Source organism: Xyrauchen texanus, chromosome 34 (genome assembly GCF_025860055.1).
Source record: "Xyrauchen texanus isolate HMW12.3.18 chromosome 34, RBS_HiC_50CHRs, whole genome shotgun sequence".
Classification (NCBI taxonomy): Eukaryota; Metazoa; Chordata; class Actinopteri; order Cypriniformes; family Catostomidae; genus Xyrauchen; species Xyrauchen texanus.
The window spans coordinates 27007530-27014294 of record NC_068309.1 but is presented as its reverse complement, the minus strand read 5'-3'; positions in this window follow the sequence as shown (position 1 = coordinate 27014294).

Genomic DNA, 6765 nt, shown 5'->3' with positions numbered 1-6765 from the left:
AAAAATGATATAGCATAACTAGCTAGTTAGTCAATGTAAACAATTTTACAGTATGCAAAGCTAAATCCCAGTGAAAATATTTAATTTAATAAAATAATGCCATTAATGTTTGTAAGAGAGCTAACACAAAATAGACTAGCACCATGGTATAGAGGTTTTTTCTTTTTTGTGCATTTGATGCAATCTTTTTATTTATATTAAATAAAAATGGAAATGATACCATTCTTATAGTTTTCAACACTAAATAATTTATCAAACTACTTATGAAACAAAAACAAAATAAAAGGAAAATGCCAGTGGAATTAATTGTACACTGAGCAGTACTGGCTAAGGGGTTGGTCTCTTTGTGACGCAGTACAGACCAACAGACCTTGTCAAAGGGATGCATACTAAATCACTAAAGTCACTTCTGTCTCAAACATCTTCTTTGAGAGGCATCTTCTGTAAGGCTTCCCACGCTGTTATTAATGCTCTGAAAAATATTTGTTTGGAGTACATATGTAATTCAAATAAAATTCACAAATATTTAAAGACTTAAGGTGTTTGTTTGGACATTCTCTTTGCATTCTCATTGTGTTTTTTTAAACCTTCTCTGTGCTATGACACTGTCACAAACTATTTTAATAATCATTGCAATAGCTGGTTCTACTATAACTATTAAACAAATATGTTATATGCATAAACAAAGAGGCTCCATATACTTAATAGGGCATTTTTTTAAACAATATTTACTTTCATTTTCTTTGCTTAGATTTGAATGAAGGATCATTGGTGTCAAAAATAAGAATTATCATCTCATTGGGATAACATGCTGTATAATGTCTAGGTTACTATTGTAACCCCCGTTCCCTGATGGAGGGAACGAGACGTTGTGTTGATTGAAGTGACAATAGGGGCTTTTTTGGGAGCCACGGTTACCTCTTATTTTGAGAAAAGGCCAATGAGAAATTGGCGAACAGAATCTGCATGTCCCACCCCCGGACATAGAGGTATAAAAGGAGGGAATCATGCATCTTTTAGTTAGGTTTTATTCTGAGGAGCCGAGAATAAGTTTCGGCCATTACAGCAGTTTGCTATAGTGTCGTGGCAAGGGGGACACAACGTCTCGTTCCCTCCATCGACGTTACACGTCTGTCACTCACTCGACGTTGTGTAGATTGAAGTGACACTAGGGGTCTCATTCAATAATGCCACAACACTGAACCGTGTTACGTGAACTTCTGTTGCTGATGCAGGTGCAAAGCAAGCTGTTGCGAGCCAAAAGAGCAGGTGCATCAGACTACACGTAACCTTCCCCCAACGCCACATACAACGTCATAACATGGTTCCTTTTCACTCTCTATGTTCTCTCTCATAGATCGATGGGGCCATTTAAGCTATAACATGCATCGGGAAAGGCATTCTTTTCCAATCCTATTCTTTCAGGGGGAAAAGCCCCCACGGAGACCACAGCCTGCCCATGCTTTGGAGGTCAAACATGTGGCAAATACGTCACATGGGCTTACAAGCCACACATGGAAGTGGCATGGTGGTAGGTCCTGCCTAATAAGAGAGGAGCTCCAGGGTGGACCTCTCAATCATTGAGTCGCCTGTCTCAGGAACACTTGGGAGCCTTCTGGGTCGTCGAAAAAGTTCTGGAGACGGGGGGCATCCGCTTCCTGCGAGGCGCTCTACGCGTGGTTTTAGAGCTGGGCCCGGGTTGTGGTGGAGCTACCTGTTGTTTTGTAGACGCAGGGGGACATAATAGGTGATCAAATGGGGCTCTAACCGAGGTGGAACTATGCCAAGGCATGATATGTTGAATCGCCTCTGTCTGCTTCTGCACCGCCGAAAACTGCTGGGCAAAGTCTTAAATGGTGTCGCCGAATAGGCCAAACTGGGAGATGGGGGCATTGAGGAAATGCGCCTTGTCGGTGTCCCACATCTCGACCAAGTTCAGCCACATATGGCGTTCCTCGACAACGAGGGTGGCCGTGGTGTGACCTTCGTGGCCCAGAGGGCGAGGTCAGTTGCTGAGCGCAATTACTGCAGCACAGGTCAGGACTACCCAAGTGCAGATCTTTCTGTGCTTTGGCCTGGTGGACTTGCAGGATGGCCAAAGCATGCAAGGTGGTGGCGGCCTGTCTGGAGGCTTTGTAGGCTTTAGCCGTCAGGAACGACGTCATCCTACAGGCCTTGGAGAGGAGTACAGGCCGATTCCGCCAAGTGTCCGTGCTTTGTGGCAGCACTCAAAACCGAGGAACCAATCATATAGCCGTGAGGGTTGAGGGAGGACAGAGGGTTCCAGTCCAGCCCAACACCCACAGTGGCCTGGGCAAGCATGTCAAACATCTGTGCATCAGCCTCAGGCTGGGCGGGCAGTCCCGAAGATGGCAGCCCAGTTGAGTCCTCTGCATCAGATGCTGCACCGCTCTCCAATGCAGCGGTGATGTCATCATCCACCTGGGGAGGTCCGAAGGAGAAAGACTGTCCTTGAGGCGAGCCGGTCTCACTACGGGCTCGGATGGAAGCAATCGAGTGTGTGTGTGTGTGTGTTTGGGGGATGTACCCGGCGAAACTGTGCCCACTGAAGTTCACAAATCGCCTCCATCGTCAGCCGGGTCGACCTCAATCCAGTGGGAAGAAGGTGCAACGCGGGGGACGGCTGGAGTGGCGTTTCCTTTTAGAAAGGAAAGCCGCGACCGCAACAATGCCATGGTCAATTTCTAACAATGGGAACAAGAGCCATCCACAAACACTGCCTCGGTGTGATCGTCATCTGCCACATCGAGGAACAACACAGAGGTGGAAAGGTATCTTTATTCAGACACATCTTTAAAAAGACAAATCGACACCAATGTGAACTCTTTTAGAGGAATATGCTCTTTTAGGAAGCGCTGTGGAAGTGCCCAGGGGCATAGACTGCACTGGCATGCAGAGAAGAGAAAGCCGCTGGAAACGCGCCGTATGATCCAACAGCAATGCTTCTTGTAGAGGCGAGTGAACAGTAGTGAATTCGGCTCCTAATAAAGAATCTAACTAACAGATGCATGATGATTCCCTCCTTTTATACCTGTATGTCCGGGGGAGGGACATGCAAATTCTGTTTGCCAATTTCTCATTGGCCTTTCCTCAAAATCAGAGGTAACCGTGGCTCCCAAAAGAAGCCCCTAGTGTCACTTCAGTCGACACAACGCTTCTTCTTATAAATTACATTTAATGTACAAAACAAACATTTTAATACATGCTTGAGCTAATTCTTCAGTATCTTTCAGGACAAAAACTTCCATAGTATGTATCATATCCTTTGTCAGTCATAACTCAATCTTTTAAAAAAATATATTCAACCAGCAACAGCAATAAACACATGGGAAAAGTGCGTAATGCACATTACCTGAGAAAATACACAGTTCTGAGCATACATGTCATATAAAGCTATAGGTAGCCACTTTTTGGATATTACCATTTCACACATGAGCAATGATTGCTTTAGGATTAAAATATGTCCCTGAGATTTTGATGTTGCTTTTCCTTAAAATCTGGAAAGAATTTAATTTGTGGTACTGTATCTGTTGAAAAGAAATTCAATATTGGCTTATTAATGATGACAAAACAGTAAAATATTGTCAAAGGACACGAAGAACTATGAACCGCATTTCACCAAATGTCTAAACAAAATGTAAGGATGTAAATGTAATGCAAGACTACTTCAATAAAAGCAAAATACATTTCACAACCCAATTATCGTTTCCATCTTTCCCCACATGCTTCAAAAGTGTTTAATCTTTGATTCTTTGATCTTAAATGAACGTGACATTCTAACTCCTAAATAAACTGTCTTACACTAATTCACAAAGCAATAACTGACATTTTTCTCTCTGGTCTTTAAACAAACACCTCTCTTTTGGAAGCATCATCCTGAGGTACATGCTTTTGCATGAGTGCTTCTACTCGTTCCATGTTGGCAAGAGTCGGGGACAGATCTGGAGCTGTGGGTGTGCATGGATGTAAAAAGATAATTTTACTGTTTAACTAACAGTAAAATTGTAAATTATGTTTAACAAAAGAGTACATGTAAGTTTTATGGAAAATTATTGTTAAAATTATGATAAAAACCATATTGGTCCGTTCCCAGAATTCCCTGCGTGACCCATCACATTTCATTATATTTTATGGGAATAGTTATGTTTCTTCTTATCTTTAATATCAGTTAAGTACTATAGGCTGTTCCGTGTTATATTTGAGGTAATTTAGTTTATGTTTATTGCATTATTTTAATTTCATATGTGTTAACCTGATAATGTTTGCGTTTGTGTGAGTGAAACTGAGCGCTCTCTCTACATGATTATTGATCATTGCTCTTGGAAGAGCATCTATTGATGATTATGTAATTATTTGTCTTTCTGCATTTACTACTGTGATTAACAACACATTATAAAGTTAAAAGCAGATTTCTATTGTTCCAGAATGTTAGCTTATCAAATTTACAGTCAGTTTGAACATTTTGGGGAATAAACCCAGCAAGAGTCCAGCGCTGACCTCTGTAAGGAGGAGAGAAAAAGCAGGAGAGAAGTTTTTTGGCATCTCATAAGGGAAGCCATGTACACTCCTCAGCATGCTACAGTGTTCTGGCTCTGGAGACACAGGAAACTGAGACAAAAAGGTGGGGGATGGGTTAGAATGACTTGGCAAAAAAAAAAGAAAAGAAACAAAACATTCACACAGACACACACATAAAATTTGGATTCTAATTCAAGTTCTAGTAGGTAATAAAGGTATAGGTCACATAAAAATGAAAATTCTGTCAGCATTTCCACACAAGATAATGGTGACATGGTAGAAAGATGTGGTGAGTAAGTAAACATAATTTACATTTTTGGGTGAATTTGCATCTTAAGCTAGATATTTCCTATTTTTTTCTCCCCTTTGTGAGATTTTTCCCATGATAGGTTGTAAAATATAAGATGTTCAAAAATATGAAAAGCAAGGCAGAGAAAGACTGCTTGACCTACCAGGCATTGTAGACATTAAAGTGTTCAGTCACGTGCATTTGACACACTTTGTGACCTCACCTTGCCTTTGGCCAATGCAAAGCCGAGATGCCGAGAGACCACCAATCAGCAGAGTGGTTGTAGGGGACACCACCAAGGACTTCAGGAGCTGTAGAGACCGACATTTTCATAGGAATCTTGTTTACATTCAAAACATATCTAGACATAAACATCTTTTCATTAACTAAGCCACAAATTACATTTAATGACTCATTTTGAATTTTCAAGTGACTATTTAAGTATACTATTCTACGAATAATTCAATTGAATTCTACATATGTTTTCATTTCTTGTTTTATTATAGATTTACCCATGTATTGGATTGTTCCACAAATAGTGAATGCCCTCCCTCCGCACTCAAGACGTGGAGACAAACCAAAATCAGCCAACCGTAGATGGCCTGTAATATAAAATATGTGATATCAAGACCGACATTTAAATGGTTACACATAATCTTACCACTATAGGGTGAATAAACAGATATTCAGTTGACAAAAGGACAAATCAATCTACTGCATTTGATTAATTATTTAAAAATGACTGTGCTCTACACTTTATGCTGTTTATTACATTATATTTTAATTGTATTGGCACAACATTTCACAATTTTTTTTTATAACATCTACTGAAATAATACACTACATTGTTAAATTAATAAGACAATAAGAACAGACATTTTTTGTTAGATTATATGTATTAATACTGTATATTCCTATAAATAATATATTCACAATACTATAAATACAATTTAGAAGCATAAATCCTAGATGTTCTGGAATATTCCATGTTTACACAAAAATGCTGACGCATACTGCCCTCCACTGGAGGGTCTGAACAATACAGGCTGTCTCACCTTGATCTGTAAGAAGGACATTCTCCATCTGTAAAAAAAAAAAAGAAGACATTTTTGGATTCATACATTTGACAGTTCAAATATTTATCTAAGGTCAACAATATCTGCCATCAAATCATCATCAACCATTCATACCTTCACATCACGGTGGATGATTCCACAATCATGGAGGAACCCTATAAACAGAGATGATATGTTAAGCATAATACACAATCATATGGTAATAAAAACTCATAAAACAACTTTTGAGGATGACATTAACTTTTTTTTTCATAATTTCTTATTTCACAAGCAATGAAATGTTATGTACAGCTGTAACATGAGTTCAATCAAGACAACTCTTGGAAAGATCTGCATGTTAATGTGGGCATGATATATTGATAGGATATTGATCATGGTGGACTGGATCTACTACACTGCTGTTGCCGAACAAGTACGGATACTTGCTACTGTTTGAACTTAACACAGACATACAGAGTTAAGCATATATAGACATGCTGCTGCAGCTGCACATTTTGAAAAACACAAGACATGCTGTATCAAGCATGTATGACATGCTGCTGCAAAACTTGACAAATACGCTCCCCATAGCAGATCTAGACCAGTGGTGCTGGGGAGGTGGAGGGTTTCACAGAAAACTATCCCAGCATGATGCAGTTAAACTGTTTACAGGTGAAACTCGAAAAATTAGAATATCGTGCAAAAGTTCATTAATTTCAGTAATTCAACTTAAAAGGTGAAACTAATATATTATATAGACTCATTACAAGCAAAGTAAGATATTTCAAGCCTTTATTTGATATAATTTTGATGATTATGGCTTACAGCTTGAAAACCCCAAATTCAGAATCTCAGAAAATTAGAATATTACATGAGATCAAT